General features: G+C 48.9%; 1 long non-coding RNA gene across 2 annotated transcripts in view; it reads right to left on the bottom strand.

Annotated features, from left to right (window-relative positions):
- The window catches only part of LOC138581153 (uncharacterized), a 373,986-nt gene that overhangs the window by 98,047 nt on the left and 254,298 nt on the right, over nt 1-21,641 (bottom strand). For both annotated transcript variants that reach the window (XR_011304454.1, XR_011304455.1), the window contains exon 2: nt 15,077-15,249. This is a non-coding gene — a long non-coding RNA (uncharacterized lncRNA). The remainder of the gene's footprint in view (nt 1-15,076; nt 15,250-21,641) is intronic.

The following is a 21,641-nucleotide window of genomic DNA, read 5'->3' as shown; positions in this document are numbered from 1 at the left end:
CCATTCCTCCCTAATAGTTCCATCATAGGTGGGGGGAAGACCAGGGCACCACCATAGGGGGATGGAACTTGCCTATGGCTCAGGGAGCTGCAACCTCTTGAATACTCTCGACCAGGCATTGACAGTGGTGCGGACCGGGTCAAGCATACAGGTGTCTAGATGCTTGTTAACAAGAACAATGGTGCGTAGACAGGTGGGGGCAGCGCTATATCTTTCTAGCCTCTGTGTAATGGGTGGGTGTGCGGAGCATACCAATGACTGGCGAAGTGCACCTGGGCTACCTCGTAATACAGTTCAAAATCAGGCGCCTGTATTCCACCTTGTTCATAAGCATTAGTCATAGCTTCCCACTTCATGCTAGGTGTATCCGACCCCCAACAAAAGCCTATTGCCAAATGATGTAAGTTTATCAAAATATTTCCTTGCAGGCCATAGGGGTATATTAACACAATAGTAAAGTAACTTGGGGACCACAACCATTTTCAGTAGGGAGAGTCTGCCATACAGCGATAACGGCAGTCTGGCCCATAAATTCAGCTTGTCAGTGAGAAAGAAATATATTTCCAATGATTCTCGAGAAGTAATGTTTGGTGCTGTCGTGAGACAATGATTCCTAGATACTTCAACCTATTCTGTGCCCATCTGAAACCCAGAAGATTTGGCGGCAGGACCGTGGTTTCGTTTAATGGGAGTAGCTCCGACTTGTCTTCATTTATGCGGTACCCTTAAAATATAGTGAATTTACGCACTTCTTGGACTATTGGCGGTAAGTTTTAATGGTGGGTTTCTGATAAATAGAAGTGAGTCGTCCGCATATGAATAAATTATATGAGTGGTGCCAGTCATGCAAAGTCCGCGGTGTAGGAGTTTGGAATGCATGATACAGGCAAGAGGTTCTATGGAGAGAGCGAAAAGCAGCAGGGATAAGGGGCACCCTTGTTGCATGCCCCTCGCAAGCACAAATATAGGGGATATTGTGGATCCGGTACTGACCCTCGCCCTCAGTGAGGAGTACAGCAACTTTACACATTGGATAAAAAACTCACCCAAGCCCATACGTCTGAGAACGGAGAACGGAAATTGCCAGGGCACAGAGTCTAACGCCTTTTCGGCATCCAATGATGCGGCCACAGCCTGCGTGTCAGGGTTGCGTTGTGAAAGTACACCAAAAAGACTGCGCAGGTTATATGCTGTTGTACGTCCGGGGATGAATGCAGACTGGTCTGGGTGGACCAGTTCCGGCATGTGATGGAGCAGCCTTGCCGCTAATAATTTAGCTAGGACCTTAGTGTCAGAGTTAATCAAAGATAGCAGATGGTACGAGCCCATATTTTTGGGGGGTCTGTTAGGTTTCAGTAGCACCATGATCAGTGCTTCCGACATCGAGGGGGGGAGCGTTCGGCGTTGCATGATTCCTCCCAAGTGCTGAGCAGTTGGGGGGCCAGAACTGAGCTCAGTTCCTTGTATAATTCAATCCCGAGGCCATCGGGGACAGGGGCCTTCCCGGAGGGAAGAGATTTGATAGACTCAACAATCTCATCAGTGGCTAGGGGGAGATTTAATGCCTTACTTGCCTTATCCGTGAGTTTGGGCAGCGGAATAGATTCAAGGTAACGTTCCAATTTCACTGGGGAGCAGTGGTCTGAGTTGGAGTAGAGCGATTTATAGAACTCAAAGAATTCTCTTGGTCCGCCAGCTCTTTGAACTTCAGAAGATTACCCTTAATGTAGCCAAGAAGCGCCTGATCACGCGTACGTGCATATTCGACCTCCAAGTTCTTCAAATCTACCTCAACCTCCGCATGCCTCTTTCTGGTCTCACGCAGCATCCCGGAGGACTTGGAGATTATCTCACCCCTGATCCATACGTTAATGGTCTCCCACGCTGTAGCAACCCGGGGAACCGACGATGTGTTGCTTTGGAAGAATTAGGTTGACTCAGTGTGCAAGCTTTCGGACAGCACCGCGTCCGATAAGCATCCGGAGGCATACGCCAAAGGGGCCGCAATTGCACAGCGTCGGACCACTCAAGCATCAGTGTGATGGAGGAATGATCAGATAGGGTATGAGGGTAAATTGCGGAGTCAACGACCCGCTGCATGAGAGAGGCAGGAATTAACCATAAATCAATTCTAGAATGTGCATCATGCACAGTGGAGTAATATGCAAACTCGCGCTTGGACGGGTTATGACTGCGCCAGGGGTCAATCAGTCCTAGATGAGTCATAACACTTGCCACCATACGGCCCACTGCAGAAAGCTCCCTCTGTGTGTCCCTTGAGCGATCCAGGGTGAAATCGAGGATAAGGTTGAAATCTCCCCCCCAAATGATGTGTGAGAGTGGTTCACTAATCAGGAGGTCAAGGATTTGAGAGTAGAATTGAGGGTCATCGACATTCGGGCCATATGTGTTAACAAGCGCAACTTTGACCCCAAGCAACAAGCCCCACACCAACACATACCTTCCCAAAGGGTCTATGTTGCGTCTGTGTTCTTGAAATTGTATGGAGTGGTGTATCAGAGTGAGCACCCTGCGTGCCTGGGACAAGTAGCTGGTATAATAACGTTGAGTGCTCCAGGTTTTGGCAAATATTTCATTGGTGGACCCAAGAGCATGTGTCTCCTGAAGCATAACAATTTTGGGTGAGCAACAGTTTATATATGCAGACACCTTCCGGATTTAATGGGGTGGTTGAGGCCACGTACATTCCAAGAGATGAAAGTAAGGTTAGCGTTCACATTATTCATGGTGAGTGCGGTGTGAGTACCACAGATGACTGGCTTTTAGCAGAGATGAGTTAGGAATATTGCTGGTGGAGAGGCTTTCACTTGTTTTCAAGATGTAGTTGAACAAAGTTAACATCGGGCAGAAACGACCCGTTAAAACCACACACACAGAATTGTCAGATTTCTCAGAGAGATAAAAAACAACTTCCCCTATACCTCCCCGCACCCATATGATCTCCCACAACTTGACAATGTATACCCAAGTAGAAAAAAACATAATAGGCTCCATGGGGTGCACTGTGAGGCCGCCTAAGAACCCATAAGTGTGGCCAGCAACCTTAGCACAGTTCTCGTGCCAGGTAAGGTTACACCCCAGCTGAGAATACAGATGGGAACTATGGCCAGCGACATCAATCATTATCCATAATGTCCGGGGCATCTGCATGTGACGGGAAGCCACCTCAGATGCCACGGTCCCTACGTGGCAGCGGGATGGGAATGTTAGCTTCAATATATGACGCAGCTTCACCAGGATCTTCAAAGAAATAGGCCCTACCCCCATGTTGCAAACATAGTTTGGCAGGGTTCAGCATAGCATACTGCACCTGGCGCACCCTCAGCAGCTTCTTGACAGGATCGAATGATTTCTGTCGGGAAAGCACTACCGTCGCAAAATCTGGATAGATATGAATGTCAGAGGATTCAAAGCGCGGTGTGCTGTGCTCACGGGCCAAGTGCAGTATCAATTCCCTGTCATGATAGTTTAGGAGTCCAACCACAGTGGTACGGGGAGGGGATTTGGCAGGAGTGTTGGTATAAGTGTCCATTGGGCCCTTCTTCTTGGATGCGGCTCCCTTGGTCATGGCTCAGGGGCGTTATCACCAGGTCTGAGGTGTAAGGGCGAGGGCGGGAGTGTCACACCGGACTGCACACACACACAGGGGCAGCAGCACCCTGGGTTCAAGAGGGAGAGAACCAGCAAGTTAGCGCAGTCTCAGAGGAGCGCCAAGCAGAAGTCAAGCAGGTCCTGGCTCTGGTATGGGCAGCAGAGGGGGCTAGCAGAGGAGGGCTAACAGGTCAAGTGCAAGAGGCAAGATTCAGTCAATTATCCACAGGTATATGTAGCGCGGACCTAGAAAGGCAATGCAACCTCAACAAGGATGTCCAGCCCAAGCAAAGCAATGGAGCAATACACTGTTAACTTCAGCCAAGCACCCCAAGTATCTTAGGATCCGTTGGTATCGCAGCTTCCACAAGCCATAAAGAGCAGCCAGAGCAATATCTCCCCCAGCATCCCAAGAGCACACCATAAGCTGATAACTGGTGCCTTCAGACACAGAATATTCAGTACTCAGTCAGCTCTGCAACATAGGGCACTTTACGTGATACTGCTAAGGATACACCGTCCAGTAAATGCCACCCTCCAGAAATGTACACAGGCTCCAGTGCCAGGAGCGAAGATGTCCCATTATACGCTGTCCCAGCAAGGCCGTCAGGATCACCGCTGCACACTTCAGCAGCCACGAGGAGCAGGTCCGGGGAATGTCCGCATTGGAAGGGGTCCACTGCTTGTTGGATTGCGGGCCACACAGCAGTCACCCCAGTACAGGTTAGGGGTTAATCCACAATACCGTGGAGGTCAGTATGCGGGCTAACTGCGGCCCGCTCTGGAGGCAGCCGTGCACGGCACCCGGATGGAGGCCGCAGCCTCAGATCAGGCCAACAAGCCTGCTACACCCACACCACTCCTCAGCTCGGGTGGGCAGGCTGATCCGGAGCTTCCCAGAGTCACAGTCGGGGAGCGGAGCACCAGCCTCCAGCTGGTCCACAACCTAGATGCTGACACAGGATCCCACGGGCTGCAACTCCACTCCCCATCCAACAGAGCGGGGCAGAGCACGGAGCTGGCTATATGTCCGGTCCACCTCACGGCTGGCAATTTCACCGGAGTTGCGCTGCGCCCCCGCAATCCGCAGCACGCTGGGAGACCGCCTGCCAAACCAGGAGCCCAACAGGCAAACACACCAGAACCACAGAGCCGATGCCTGCAGAGCGCCCGCCCGCCGTGGCCAGCGCCTTAGTTCGATGTAGCGGGGACACAGCGGGGACGCAGCCCAATGTGGGAAGAGGTCCGCACTGCCCTCCCTCCCAACAGTCCTCAGCCACGTAGCAGCTTCAGGGGCTCGATGCTCGGAGCTCAGTCACCGGTATTGTACAGGATTCGGCCCTCAGGGTCAGCAAAGATACCCCTGTCCACTGATATTAAAAAGTTGTTGCAACAAAGGGTATTACCGGATTTATTACAAAAAAGGATTCAGTTCAGCAGGAGCTCCTCACTCAGGCAGCCATCTAGTTTGGCGGCTCAACAGCACCCCCGGCTGCCCTTTCTGAGTACCTGCACTGTGTCACCCACAGGCTGCACTTTTTACCTGCACTTCTCCAACCTCCCACCACCTTTGGCACTTCTCCCCTGCCCCATCCCTGCACTTGCGCGATCTGAATGACACAAGGCCTAGTAAGATCGTTGTTTTTTCCTCCCTCTGTTCCCCCCTCTGTGTCTTGTCGTGCCTAGAAACACTTGTGTACAGGTGCGTTATAAATGCCATATCATATAATATCATATCATAGCCAGCCCTACCAGCAGGTTTGTCGTGGTATTGGTGCTAGGTGCATACTATGTCCACCTGTACTCAATGGGCCCAGCCAGCCCCGCTCAGCCCTTGGCTCTCAATCTTGGTCTCTCACCTGGTCTCTCACCTGAATGGGTGCTTCTCGTGTTCCTTCTCCTGTGTGCACTCCCTGGTCTTGTGTGGCCTCGGATGGCCCCCTTCCACCCCACAGACGCTGAACACACTGCGAGAGCACAAAACACCCACACCCTTGATTTCACAGGCTTCACCCTGGCGGGCCCGGCCACATGAGAAAAAGGTACAAGGGAGGTGTAGCCAACAGCAGCAGTCCTCCTACGGCAGGCCCTATGGCCCAAAATAGGAGCGGAACACCCGCACCCTTGACCCCGCAGGCTTCACCCTGGTGGGCTCGGACCTGTAGGTAAAAGGAGCATGGGGCGTGGCCAAAAGCAGCAGCCCTCCTATGATTGGCCCCATGGCCAAAACAGGAGTGGAATACCTGTACCCTTGATCCTGCTGGCCTCACCCTGGCAGGCCCCTTCCAATGAGTTAAAGGAGTAGGGGGTGTGGACAACAGAAGCAGTCCTCCTACATTGGACACCCTGGTGCAAAACAGGAGCAGAACACCCGTGCCCTTGATCCCACGAATCAAGGGCTTTGGATTAGGAGCCTCCCATGAACCTCAATGTATTAGTTTATGTTTGCTCTCTTTTCTCAAATGCTTGAAAAAGATCGGGAAAATTATTTATGCACTAACACTTAATAAATTCACTAACCCACAGTGCAATCGACCGAGCTGGAAAAGTTCACAACCTGCTTGTCCAGCACTAAAGTAATCTTCAACTTTGTTCTTTTTTTATTTTCTCTAATTCCAATAATTGGTCATGTCTTTTTTGGGAAGAAAGGTTAGTCGAGTGGTATGCTTTTATCTTGCTTGTTTCAGGCATGTATGAAAAATCTTTTCTATAATGATATCCAAGAAGTCCTGTTTACTATCTCTCACAGTGAGACAAGTTTAATCCCAATTTCTCTGCAAGAGAGCAACAAAATTAATCAAAACAACATAGCGGGTGAAAACCTTGGCTGAGTCTCCCCACTGAAGTGCTTATTTAAATGCTATTCCCATCTCCTACTGTTTCAAAGCAAGACATTTCTTCTTTAATTAGACTGACTAATTTCTGATGACTTTGATTGTTGCAGTGACATATTGACAGGTTGCCTTTATATGTTTTATAAATAATTCAGGAAACTTTCTTTATTTCAATGACAGAAGCCATTTGTAATTTCATTTTGAATCGATAGTTCAGCTATTGGATGGAAGACTGGGATAAAGCAAATTTAAGTGAAAAGGTTGAAATCTAATTTCCATATATCGACCTATGGCAATAATCAAGTTAGCAGAGCAGATACAGCAGATGAGGACATGAACATCCATGCAATTGGGAACACCAGGGCTAATAATGTGGCCATATAGGGAAAGAATTATCCAATAAAAAGATCAATTTTTGGAAGTTTACTTATTTATCCTTTTTACTCATGCATAGCGGGAATGGGACAACTACCACTCACGCCCAACCAAACCGCCACCACCCTCCACCTTATCTACAGACCCCCTGGCCCTGCACCCTCCTTTACGGGTGATATGTCCACCCTTCTCCTTGACAAAACCAAAACTAATTCGCAAATTATAATCCTAGGTGACCTCAATCTAGGACTTGGGGACCCCAAAGACTCTACTGCATCCGACCTTGAGAATGTACTAACTGACCTAGGCTTCTCCCTGCACATCCAAGAACCTACCCACTCCAAAGGGAGAACTCTAAACTGGTTAGCCAGTTCCAACTGTAACATTAATGTCCTCTCCAACACTCCCTGTCTATGGTCTGACCACCACATCATTACCTTCAACATTGAAGCAGCCCCGCGTGTCCCAACCTTATTTGCTCTGGCCCTCCCCACTAGAAATAAAAGAGACATAATGACACATGCGCTAAAGACAGCAAATGGTGTGCCAATATTCAGTCCGCCCTTCTGAACAAAATCTCCACTCTGCAATCTAAAATCAGAGACAAACAAGACAGTCTGAAGATGGACAACCGTCCACCTACCCATGCAAGGGCCGCCCCTCTTGATTCCCCTAATATCAAACCGTTTGCCTTCTCCCCTCTCACCATCGCTGAGGTAGAAGAAATCATCACGAGAATCAAACCTTCAAACTGCCAAGGTGTTGTATAATCTAGTACAGATGACAGGAGGCGTGATGACTGGCAGGATGGCTTTATTCAACACTTAACAAACTGCCATCAACATATAAGTATCTCAAGGCCTGGGGCTAAGCAGTGTTGCCTAATAGCAGTTCCTGGGCTGGGAGACAGGAGTGTCCAAAGTTAGTAAGGGCCCCAGGCCCAGATCTCGGAGGAGCCGGCAGGACGCGTCTTGCCGCGTCCTCTGGTGCACCCGTAATGCGCGCGAAGCGCGCGGGGACGGTCCTGGCCGCCTACGCGAGATCTCGCGAGAGTAGGGTACTCTCGCGATATCTCTACACACCTCCCTTTGATAAAGAAATAGGAGGTTTATTGCATAACATAGTCAGTGTATCTCACCGGTCTTCTGTGCTCTCTTCTCGGCCGGTCACCCTTCCCAGTGTGATCTTCCTGCTGCTCCTGTTCGGGTTCCGGCAAGGGTGATCCCGGTTCCATCTCTGTTTCTTCCCTTTCTTTGTCGTTTCTCTCGGGCTCCCGGGGTTCCCTTCGCTCGTTGTCTATTCCTTCTTCGGCAGATGTTCTCTCCGGGGTTCTTGCTCTTTCTTGTCTCTTCTTATATAAGGCTACTCTTTCCAGCTTCCATGTGCGCCCATCCTCTGTGCGGACATGATTGGTTCCCCTGTGGACCACTTTGGTGGGTCTGCTGAACCGAGAGCCCGTGATTGGGTCCTTTTTTGGTAGTCTTATTTTAACCCAATCTCCCCCTCCAATGTCTGACGCTTGCCGGGTTCTTCTTCTTTGGTCACTCCATGTTTTCATGCGTGCCTTGCTGTTTTCAATTCTCCACACCACTTCCGACATGTCCACTGCTTCATCTTCTCTCACTTTGGATAACCATGGTGGTATGAGCGTGGAGGCTGCACTCCTCCCTCTCAACATCCGAAACGGAGATATTTGCATTATTCCGTTAGGGGTGAGTCTGTGGGCCGCTATGGCCTCCTTGGTAGTTTTTAGGGGGTCCATCCCCGAAGCCATGGCTAGTTGTATGGCTCCCTTAATGAACCTGTTGGCCCTCTCAACAAGCCCATTTGCTTGGGGGTGGTACAAGGCCGCCTTCCTTTGGCCTATATTGTTCTTTCTTAAGAATTGTTCCATGTCCCGTGAGATCAGTTGCACCCCATTGTCAGTTACCACTTCCTTGGGGAGGCCTTCTCTTTGAAAAATTTCTGTGAGGACTTCAATTACTGTCGCAGTGGTAATGTTTGGGACGAACTCTGCCTCAACCCACTTGGATAGGTAATCAACCAGCACTATGCCGTACCGATGTTCAGGTGCCATCGCTTCCAGTGGTCCTATAAAGTCTATGCCCACTTTTGACCATACCGCCTCTGGTATTTCTGTGGGAATTAGGGGTGCCTGTCTGAGTTTCAGTCTTTTGTCACTATTGAGGCACTCATGACAACGCTCTATCATGGTGCGAATCTCCTGGTCCATGGACGGCCACCAGTAGGCCTCTCGGACTCTGCGCCGGGTCATCGTGTTTCCCAGGTGACCAGCGTGGGCTCTGCATAGGATGGTGCTCCTCATGCCCATGGGTGGGATTATCTGGTCCGTCTTCATTATAATTCCGTCTGTTTCCGATATCTCTTCGGCTACCTTCCAATAGGGTCTCATACCTTCCGGCACCATTTTTTCCCCTGGCCACCCTTCCTTGATCCACTGACGGATTTTCGCCATGGCCGGATCTTTCTTGTCCTCTTCCAGCCAATGTTTCTCGCTGAGTTCCATATACTCAGGTGCTTTTATGTCAGTGATCGATGCTACTATGCATTCTCCTCTTAGAAACGTGGTGGCCTTGTCTTTACCTTCGGGCAATCTAGACATGCAGTCAGCCTGCGAATTCTTCCACCCCGATATGTGCTGCACTTCGAACGTGTACTCCTGCAGTTTTGCTGCAATGCGTGCCAATCTGGGTGTGGACACTTTGGTACCTCCTGGGCTGAGCATGTGGATGAGGGGTTTGTGGTCCGTCACCAACTTGAATTTCGTGCCCCACACATATGTTCGAAAATGTTCTACTGCCCATGCACACGCCAACATTTCCTTTTCTATGGTGGAGTAATTTTGTTCTGCCGAGGATAAAGCCTTCGAGGCAAAGGCTACCACATGCTCCGTGTCCCCCTTCTTCTGCGTAAGAACTGCACCTAGTCCGTATGCACTGGCATCCGTGGTGATGACCGTATCCCACTCCGGGTTAAATGGCTGTAAACACGGCGCTTCCATGATGTGCCGTTTTATACTTTCAACCGCCTTCCTCTGGGGTTCTTGCCACGAGAATACCGAACCCTTTTTGAGTATGTCACAGAGTGTTGCTGAGGTTTCAGAGAACAAGGGAATAAATTTAGCGTAGTACTCTGCCAGTCCCAAAAATGATCTTATTTCATCTTTGCTGGTCGGTTCTGGTGCTTCTGTGATTGCATGCATAAGATTTTGTTTCGGGCTTATCCCTTTTTCAGAGATTTTGTACCCCAAGTATTCGACCTCTTTCACTTTAAATGCACATTTTTCATAGCGTAGTCTCACCCCTGCATCCTGCAACTTGGTCAGGACCGTTTTCAATGTGGCATCATGCGTTTGTTCATCCCCTGCATACACAAGGATATCTTCCTGGAAATATGCAACATTTTTGACCTTACGTAACAACACATCCATCATGCGTTGAAACGCTGATGCTGCCGACGATAACCCGAATGGCATCTTGGTGAACTGATAGGTGCCAAATGGTGTGATGAACGCTGTGAGGGGTTTAGACTCTTCATGCAATTGTATTTGGTGGTATGCGTTTCTCATATCCAGTTTTGAGAAAATCTTGGCTTCCTTCATCAACAAAATGAGTTCATTTATGCTCGGTAGCGGGAAGTTGTCGGTGATGACTTCTAAGTTTAAGCTGCAAAGGTCTATGCACACCCTTAATTCATGCGAGTTCGGTTTCTTTATCAGCACTACTGGGCTCAGCCATTCTGACGCTTCAACTTCTTCAATGACCCCTCCGCTCTCATTTTGTCCAACTGATCCCTGAGCGTGTCTCTTGCGGTTGCTGGCACTGGCCGCACGCGATGTTTGACCGGGACGGCATTTTTTTTTAGCATTATTCTATGGACAAAGCCCTTTATGTGACCCGGCTCCTCCGAGAAAAGTTTTGGGTAGTCACTCTTGACTATGGGCCCATCCCTCGCGCAGACAGACAGTACCTGGTCTTCTGTGCTGGGGTCCAACTTGATTTTGAGCTTGTCTTGGTCGTCTCATCCCAGCACTGCTGGGCCTTCGTGGCTGAAATAAATTCTGGTGGTGGTTTCTCTTCCTTTAAACTCCACCTTCCCTTTGATATATCCCAGCAGTTCAACTGACGCTCCTCCAAATACTGTGGGTTTGTGGCGTGTGGTGAGAACTTGGACCTTTTCTTTTCCGACCATTTCCTTGTATGTTCGTAGAGGTATTATGGTGAGATCCGATCCAGAGTCCGCCATCACTCTTGTTTCGCAACCATCAATTTTGATCGTGCAATGGGGCTTTTCTCTTCTTGCCCTTGTGCTGTTTACCATGATGACTGTGGGTCTCCCCTCATCTTCTGAGGACGATTCTTGCTCCCTAGTGTGATCGGTGTTAACACTGGTGACCTTCTTGTTTCTCCACCGACATACCACCGAAAAATGGCCAATGCGTTTGCAGATTGAGCACTCCTTATCTCTAGCTGGGCACTCCCTATCGAATGCCAGGTGTTTCGTGCTGGTGCACCTGTGGCATTTCAGAGGTTCTTTCTTACCTCCTCTCCCTTCTCTTGTGTCCGGTGTATATCTTTCTTTCTTTGAGTGAAATGTGACGGCTTGGATTTCCACAGAACCCTGGGTTCCCGTGAGTTCTTTTCGTCTTCCCGCGGTTTCTTCAACCGCCCTGGCAATTTCGATCGCCTTCTCCAGTTGCAATTCTTTCTCCATGATGAATTTATCTTGAACTTTTCTGCTGTTGGTGTGGACTGTCAACATGTCACAGATGAGGCTTTCTGCATTGTTGCCAAAATTGCACAGCGCCGCCAGTTCTCGAAGCTTGGTGACGTTATCGTCGACCGGTTCGGATATTTCTTGTCTGCGAGTGTAAAAGCGTATTCTATGCAACACTGTGTTCCCTTTACTGGCAAATCTCTTCACTATTCTCCTAACCGCCTCCTTAAAGACGTCATCGTTGTCGCCAGCCACCGGGATCAGGGTGAGACTCTCAAACACCCGCTGTCCTTCCACTCCCAAGGCATTAAGTAACATAGCCCTGCGCCGTGCCGCTGAAAATCCTGCCCCTCCTAGAGCCTCTACATACGTCGTGAACAGGGGTTGCCATTGCGGCCACGGAATTGCCGGTTTACCTGGAGTTTGCAGGAAGGGGGGTGGCGGCGTCGCTCCTTGCATGTTTCCACGTGGGTTGTAGTGGTGATCCTCGTCGCCAAATTATGTTGTATAATCTAGTACAGATGACAGGAGGCGTGATGACTGGCAGGATGGCTTTATTCAACACTTAACAAACTGCCATCAACATATAAGTATCTCAAGGCCTGGGGCTAAGCAGTGTTGCCTAATAGCAGTTCCTGGGCTGGGAGACAGGAGTGTCCAAAGTTAGTAAGGGCCCCAGGCCCAGATCTCGGAGGAGCCGGCAGGACACGTCTTGCCGCGTCCTCTGGTGCTCCCGTAATGCGCGCGAAGCGCGCGGGGGCGGTCCTGGCCGCCTACGCGAGATCTCGCGAGAGTAGGGTACTCTCGCGATATCTCTACACAAGGTGACCCGTGCCCTGCTGCTATCGTCAAGGACTCGGCCCATGACCTGGCCCCATTCATCACGGCCTTCATTAACTCCTCTTTTAAAACTGGTACAGTCCCTGACAACCTCAAAGACGCTTGGGTGATCCCACTGCTCGAAAAAACCAACTTTAGACCCTAGCATACCCACTAATTTTAGACCCATAACCACAGTCCCATTCCTGCTTAAAATTCTGGATCGCACAGCATACCTGCAGATCCAAGACCACTTGGAATCTAATAATCTCCTTGGCTCACGGCAATCTGGATTCCGCCCTAGACATGGGACAGAAACGGCCTTGATAGTTTTAAAAACCCAAATTGATATCTTGAAAGATAATGGAAAACTAGCTATGCTTCTTCTCCTAGACCTCTCTGCGGCTTTTGATTTGGTCAATCAGCAAATCATATGCCGGCACCTCCACTTTGCTGCCCATTTCTCGAACTCCGCCTCGGCTTGGATCAAATCCTTCCTGAGCAACAGATCCATGAGGGTCTTCTCACCATCTGCAGCCGCTGACCCTGATCCTATTCACTGTGGCGTTCCACAAGAATCTTGTGTGTCACCGACACTTTATAATGTTTTCACTAAGCCGCTCTTTGATGTGCTTGATTATCTGGGTGTCTCATATACTAACTATGCTGACGACACCCAGATACTCATCCCCATCACTGGCGACTACCTAGTTGACACTAAGGCCCTGAATGACGTTTATCTGGTCATCCATGCCTGGATGGCCCAACAGGAATTATGTCTCAATGACGACAAGACGGAGCTTGTCATCCTGGGCTCACCGCACCGTCTTGGCAAGCTAGATCCCTCCTACCAGTCATTCATCATAGATGGTAATACCATCAAAGTCTCCAAAGACACTAAAACATTAGGTTTTTACTTGGACGCCACCCTCTCCTTGACTCGACAAACTAATGCTGTCAGATCAGCGTCGGCATACACGTGCAAACTCATTGCAGCTTGCAGACCTTTCCTGACCACCCCGAACAGTGTCACCTTAGCCAGAACGCTCATTATGTCTAAGATTGACTATTGTAGTGCCCTATATCTAGGGACCAGCCAAAGGAATCTGAATAAACTTCAAATCACCCAGAACAATGCCATTAGGGCAGCCTTAAACATTCCCAGAAACCACCACATCTCCGAATCTAGATCCAACCTACACTGGCTACCTGTCAAGCAAAGAATTGCACTGAAAACACTTGCCCTCGCGCACAAATGCCTAGCCAACAAGGCCCCCCCTACCTTTGCAACAGGCTCTCCGTCCACTCCTCCACCCGACCGCAAAGAATTGCTCAGCTCCATAGCCTCTCTATCCCTAGGTTCAAACTGCAAAAAGCGGGGGGCTACGAGCTTCCCTGTCCTTGCCTCCAAGCTGTGGAATACCCTCCCTGTCACCATCAGATCTGAAAACTCTTTGAACACTTTCAAGCTAAAAACCAAACTCTGGCTTCTTGACCAGAACTAAGGCACCTCTGCCTCTAGGCCTACCTGCTAACTTCTACTGTTAGTTTGTGTATAGTCATGTTTGCACATTCACTTGTATATAATCATGTATGTATACTATGTATATAACCATGTATGTAGACTACCTGCATGTATGTTAACCTAAGTTGCGCCCGGATGCCCTTGGGCCTGATGGTGCGCGTTACAAATTAACAAAATACAAATACAAATACAAGACAATTGGTAGTGTTCATATTTTCACAACTGTGTTTGATAGGTAGATTACTGCTCCTCATGTTAAAAGTCGACAGTTTGCACAATGGGTTACTCTGTTTATTAAAATGCTGTGTCCACTTGTTTGTGGTTGCTTTAAGGGTGAGGGTACAACTTCTCAGCATCATTTCTTTCGTTTCTATCTTTGGAAAAATTCAGTTCGACCTTCATGATGTTGAGCTGAAGCTGAAATTTAAGGACTCCAAATTGGAATAAACACACTTAAGACATAAGTGTTTGATTCACAAACAAAGTTGCTATGAATAACTCTGACTTTACACATGACATCTAGCACTCATACGAAACCAGGAGTAAGTCCAGGTTTCTTGTAGCACATTCTTTGTGACTCAAAAATCCCTCTGTAGGGATAGGGCCGGGGTAAGTCATACTTACTCATAGTAACTTCTTTGTATATCGGGCATTTAGATTTGAATAACAACTATATCAAACAATTACAAAAAACACATCTTCAATTGTCAAGTAATTTGAAGGGTTGTATGTGCAAGAAACTACTTTTTAACTCCCACAAATCTACCACTGAAGTTATCTTTCAAATTCGGCACACAATTATAACTTATGATCAATCATTTGTGCCTTGAAATATGACCCTTTTCAGGAAATGATGTAATTTCCCAATACCTTAATGATGTAACATGTTTGGCATCCTTTTTAGGAAAATATTGAAATCAATATAAATATTTTCTATGAGAACTGGAGACATCACTCTTTACATGACTGTGTCTTCTGTCTTGGGGACTGTAAATGCATGAGTTTTTTTAATGTAATAGGAAAGACCTTTTCAGAGGAGAACACTGACATGTAGAACGCTGTCCCTCTAGTGTGGGATCTTCCCGGTAGCCATCATGAAATGACATTGTCAAAGTCAGTACTTCTTACAAAATCAAAATATAAGTCTCTTAAGAGCCGTTTAGTTTCTACTGACCTACTATGGAAATGGGCGGGAGAAGTTCTTGCAGTTCTTTCATGTCGTTTGTTGAACTATGATCCATCTTCTTCTTGTCCTCAAAATTCATGTGAGAATTGGCCAACCGGGTGAATATGGTAAAGAATGCAAAAAGGCAAAGAAGCAGGCTCCTCCATTCCATTGTGGATCACCTGGAAGAGAACACCTGTAAGCATTCAGTTTCATTTTGTACAATCATTCAGAATTGTGTAGCCAAACATAGCTCCCAGAGTTGTCCTCCTTTCTCAAATAGCAGGATTCACATATCAGCCATTGTATTTGATTGGATGTTTTATTGGATCAAGGATCTGTGTGCATGAAATTACAAAGAGAATAACAGAGTTGAAAGAGAAACACAAATTGGAGTTACTGGTCAGCTACAACAGATATGTCGACTAGAGAATGACTCCAATGATCCCTCAGCACTGCCTATGTTAGGGCTGATGGAAGTTGTAGTCCAAAATATTTGTTGAGCTAAAGGTTGCAGACCCCCACACTAGAAGTATTCAAGGGAGCATGTATTTTTGGTGTTGATGGATTTTTGTGGTAATTGCGCCACACAATTGCTAAATCCAATGTTACAGGTGAGAGAGGAAATGGGGGTTCTGAACAGAGAATATCTATTTGGCATAGCAACAGGCAATGCCATGGCATGAAACTTCCTAATCACTAAAATCTCTTTATCCTAACCCTTTCGCCATACCTCACAATGAGAAGTTCCATAACAATATTTTAACTAATTTTTAGCGTTGGAAGAAGCAAGTCAGGTGCCGGATTCACCATTTCCCAGCTTTGGAGTGATTTCATATTGGACTATTTTGGGCTATTTTTCATGACCCATGGGCGATTTTGGGCTACTTTTGATGGCAGATTGATTTTTATGGCCTCCCGAGGCTGCCTATCTACACCCACCTACTGACCCACACCCTCTATCTCTACCCCCACTCTTTCTAACCCCACCCATCAACTCATCCACCATTACGTGTGATGGTTGGGTTTTGGTTGGGGTATTTTGGGCTACCTTTGACAAGTTCTCCCAAGGCTTTGTTCTCTGTGTTTTTGCCCCCAACCAACATCCAACCCCCACAATACCCCCACCCTCTCACCCTACTCCCACATACCCAATCCCCATCCTCTCTAACGTCAAACACTGAATCTCCATTTTCTCTACTGCCACCATGTCTACCACCACCCATTCCCCCTACCCCCACCCACCTTACCCCCACACTCGCTACATTCACCCACCCACCCTAACTGTGCTCTCTCTACTACACCCACCCAACCAACATTCTCACTATGCCCTCCCATAAACCCTACACTCCCTCCCTCAAACCCTGACCCACCCTACCCCCAGCCTCACTAGCCACATCCACTCAATTCCCACCCTCATTACCCTCACCCACCAAATCCCCAGTCTCTGTACCCCAATTCACCCTGCCCCCAGCTTTCTATCACCACCCGCCCACCTCACTCCTACACACTCTACCCTCACCCACCCACTCTCTCTACCCCAACATACCTACACTACCCTCGCTCTCTCTAACCCCACCCAACCCCCGCTCTCTCTACCTCAACACATCCAACCTACTGCCGCTCTGTCTACCATTACCCACCCAACCCTCACTCTCTCTACCCCTACCAACCCTACCACCACTCTCTCTACACGCACCCACACAATGCCACACTCTTTACAGTCACTGACGTGACCCCCCATTCTCTATGCCCCCACCCATCCTACTCTATCCCCACTCTCTCTACCCTACCCACCTACCTGCTCTATGCTCCACCCACCCTAAACCCACTCTCTCTCTAAACTCACCCACACACCCTACCACCACTCTCTCTACCCCACCCATTAACCATATCCCAACTCTCTCTATCTGTTAGGCAGAATCACATGGAGTACCCTTGGTGAACACTACATGCAATTAAGACTACAAGTGTCAGTACAATTTTACCTTTGGTACAAGCCTGTACTACACAGTTATGTGATAGCAGTGGCTGAGCAGCCAGACTTATCTCACGAGTTGAGTGAGCAGTAAACCAAGTTAGACATAGGGCCAACAAATACAGTGATTCAAACAACCACTTTACTCAAGGTTTCTCTGTAAAAGAATATACATTTATTTACACAGTCAGTTTGAAAACATTACACTGGCAAGAGCAGCGTAATATCATATACTTAATACACCACAAATACACGACCAATAAGTTACTGAACAAGTTCAGCTCCCCTGAAGTGGGAGCAAAATGGCACTTCAGATACTTTTAAAAGGGGTAAAAAGACAAGGTTATAAGAATCAGGGCAAAGGGTTTCAGTGAACTACAACCAGCAATTCAGTTTATAGGCCTGGCCCAAAGTCAATGGTTCAGAGTCTTTGTATAGGATAGCACAGTTCTGGTAGTAAATGGTTAAGTCTTTGCCACAGAGTTTAGAGGGATTTGGCTAGGTGAAAAGTTAGACAAATGTTTAGGGAAGGACAAGCCTTCGAAGTTGGGAAAGTTTCACAAACTTTCGCAGTGGCCGAAAAGATTTCCGGACCGCATTTGCACAGTACCTTTAAAGTGAAGAAAGGCTGTAGCTGATGCAGTTGTTCCAGGCAGTCTGAGCAGATCTCGCTGTTCCTGAGCTTCAATCAAGGGGACAAGGAGGAGGACGTCGAGAGGTTCCTGCACTGCCCAGGGATGAGGCCACAAGCTTGGCAAAACGTTGGTTTAGGGTGTGAGTGGCTTAAAGTCCACAAGCTGGTTTCCTTCCCCCTGGCGATCCGTTTTTCAACAACACCCTGAAGAAAATTCAACCAGGATGGGAACGGTGTCCAGGTGGCTTGCAAGTTTGCTGTTCCCACCAAACTCAAGGGAAGAAGTTAACCTTGAAGGGCTTCTCTGTCGATGGAGTTTCAGGCAATTCGGACCTGCAGCAGGGCTTCACCGGTCATTCAGGAGTTGCAGCAGTCCTCTTCCTTTAGTTCATCTTTGGTTCTTTTGTTCCAGTGGTCGACTCCGCTTTCCAAGTCCCAGATACCTGCTTTTAAACAGTTTTCCCCCATTCATTCCAGCCTGGCTGTCACGCACACAGCAGGGTGGCTGTCCTTGCTGGACAGCCAGCCGGCCAATCACGCCAGAATACATTCAGGTCTCCTAGGAGACTAAGCACAGGGAGGTTTCAGGCACCTCTCTCACATCCTGTCCATCCCAGACACTCAGGCGCCAGAGGAGGGCTTCAGCATTGAAGCCCGCTAAAGGCCAATGAACAAAGGGACCAAACCTGGTTTGGCACGCAGAGACAAACACCAGAAGGACCTTTCCCAAAAGAAATGGCGAAAAAAGTTGACTGGAGTCTGTTTTTACAGATAGGTCTGGGACGCCATATTGGAAAACATGGCTGACCCGATTTTTAGCTACCGTTGTTCGCGGTCTGGAAAAATCATGTTTGTTTGATTTAAACCACTGCCACCAGCCATTTAAAGTAGGAAAGGGTAACATTTGACTGTTACATGAGTGTTTTGACTCAGGGGAAGCTAGGCATGTGCTGGGTATGTAAATTTAAAGAGACAAGTAAAGTCCGTTTAACTTTACATGCTCTGGGAGACAGTAGTCAGTCCCAGAGAAGGTATTTAAACCTTGGAAGTCTGAAAGACATCCCTGTGCCACTGCACTGAAGGTGCTGTATGACAAACACAAAAAGATGATGCCTGTGGAGTTGTTTTAACACTCCATATCCAAAGAACACAAAAGTAAAACACACATAAAAATACATGGAAGAGTGGGAGAAAAGGCTCACACTCTTCCCAGGTAAAAAATTAAATCCTAGACATCCAGCAAAGTTTCTGGGGGTCTCAAAAGGTAAAGAAAATTAGCACATTCTTGAGAATTCTCCCTAACACTATCCCACCATCCTACTCCCCCTCATTCTACCCCCACCCACCCACTATACCCCAACACTCACCCCCACCCACCTACCCTTGCTCCACTCTCTACCAGTACATACCCAATCCCCACACTCTCGACCCTCATCCACCCAATCCCAACTCTCTCTCTACCACCACTCAACCACCTATCCCCACCATGTCTACCCTCATACACCTACCCTAAACACTCTCCCTATCGATACCCACCCCCATTCTCTCTACCCCAACCTACCCCTGCTGTCCTTAACCCGCACACAATACCCAGACTCCCTCTGCCCACTCTCCCTCCCCACTCTTTCTACCCCCACCTGTCCTACCCCTACACTCTCTACACCTACCCAACCTAACCCCACCCTATCTATCCCTTCCCACCCAATCCCCACCTTCTCCACACTCACCCACCCAATCTCCACTCTCTACCCCCACTGGGTCTACCACCATGCACTCACGCACCCACGTTCCCACGCTAATCACACTCTCTGTAACCCCACCCAGCCACCCTACTCCCACTCTCTCTACACCAACCCAGCCAACCTGCCCTCACTCTCTCTACCCCACTCAAACACACTACCCAGCTCTCTCTACTGCCACCCATCCTATCCCCATTCCCTTGAACCAAAACCCACCCACCCTACCCCCACTATCTCGATTCCCACCCACACACCCTGCCCCTACTCTCTCTCTATCCCCTCCCACCCATTCTACCTGCACTCTCTCTACCCCCACCTACTCTACTCCTACTCTCTCTACCCCACCCACCCTACCATCACTCTTTTTAACCCCACCCAGACACCCTACCCCCAGTCTCTCTACCTCACCCACCCAACCCGCACTCTCTCTACTAACACCCATCCTACACCCACACTCTCTACCCACCCACCATAACCCCACTCTCTCTGCCCCTCCCATCCCACCCACACTCTCACTAACTGCACCTACCGATCCTACCGCACTCTCTCTATCCACACCCACCCTACCCCCACTATCTCTGGCCCCACACATCGGTCCCAACACTACCAACCCTACACCCACCCTCTCACCCTACCCCCACTCTACTCCCATCCACCCAATCACCACCCTCTATACCCTCACTCACTAAATCCCCAATATCTCTCTACCACCACTCACCCATCCTAACACCACCGTGTCTAACACCACCCGCCCTCTCTACCCAGACCCATCTACCCTACCTGAACTCCCTAATCCACCCACCATTCCTACCCCCACTCTTGCTCTACCCCCACCCATACACCCTAACTCCACTCCCTCTACCCTAACCCATCCTACCCCACTCTCTCTACCCACCCATCATACCCCACTCTCTCTACTCCAACCACCTTACACCCACCCTTTCTAAACCTACACACCCAATCCCCACTCTCTCTACCCCAACCCATCCTACCCCCAGCATATCACAACCCACCTACCCTACCCATACACTCTCTACCCCCACTTAACCCACCTACCCCACTCTCTCTACCCCAACACACCTACACTACCCTTGCTCTCTCTACCTCCACCCAACCCCCACTCTATCTACCCTAGCCCATCCACCGTACCCCTGCTCTCTCTACACACACCCAACCAACCCCACACTCTCTACAGCCACTGACCTGACCCCCACTCTCTCTGCCCTCACCCATACTACTGCAGTAAAGGTACTGATCCAACGCTGTGCAGGGGGGCGTATCTGCCAACTGCAGGAATGATGGAAGTGGTGCAGGGCACCCCTATTTATCTATTTATTTATTGGATATTTGTAAGGTGCATATACAACAAATGGTGTTTCAAGACAAATAAAAAGTAAGGGGAACAATTAAATTCCACATAGGCCTTGTGACATTTGGATCATACAAATGCCGTAACAAGAAGTGCGAGGACGAGGGGGGTGGGAGTGGTGGTCTGCACAATGTGTGAAGTGCTAGAGAGGGAAGGGAAGTGCAGGGTAGGCAGGAGAAAGGGCAGTGAAAGGGGGGGAAGATGGCTAAGGTGATAGGCAAGTGCAAGGGGAGGACAGGAGTGTAAGTGCCAGGGGATTGCATGGGATGAAGGGGGTGAGGGTTCACATACTAAGTGTGAGGAGAAGGGTGGACTTGCCGGGGGGTTTTGCCCTGTAGAACTCAGAGGGAACCAGGCAACCAATCACTGCTGCAGACAGAGGGGTTAGCCGGGGAGGGGGAAAGGGAAGGAAGAAGAGAAAAGGAAGGTCTTGAGGAGCTTCCGGAACTTAAGGAGATCTGGCTCAAGCCTGAGAGATGCAGGGAGACCATTCCAGAGGGAGGCTCCTGTGGAGGAGAGAGATCTACGCCCAACTCTCTGCTTAGCAAAGCGTCTAATCTGCAGAGAGTTTGAGCTAGAAGACCGAAGGGCTCTAGCAGGCATGTATTTAGGGAGAGAGAGTTGGATGTAGCTGGGTCCCAGGCCCAGAAAGCCTTATAGATGATGCAGAGGGTCTTGAACTTGATCCTTGCAACACCCAGGAGTCAGTGGAGAGATTTTAGGGATGGAGAGATGCAGCCCTTGGGCTTGAGGCCAATGATAAGTCTTGAAGCCCTATTCTGGATTAGTTGAAGGGGGAATAGTGAGGATAGAGGAAGATTGAGGCAGAGGATGTTGCAGTAGTCCAGCCTAGA

Source organism: Ambystoma mexicanum, chromosome 3p, assembly GCF_040938575.1.
Source record: "Ambystoma mexicanum isolate Mex_15411 chromosome 3p, UKY_AmexF1_1, whole genome shotgun sequence".
NCBI classification, from domain to species: domain Eukaryota; kingdom Metazoa; phylum Chordata; class Amphibia; order Caudata; family Ambystomatidae; genus Ambystoma; species Ambystoma mexicanum.
This window is presented reverse-complemented; position numbering and strand designations above follow the sequence as displayed.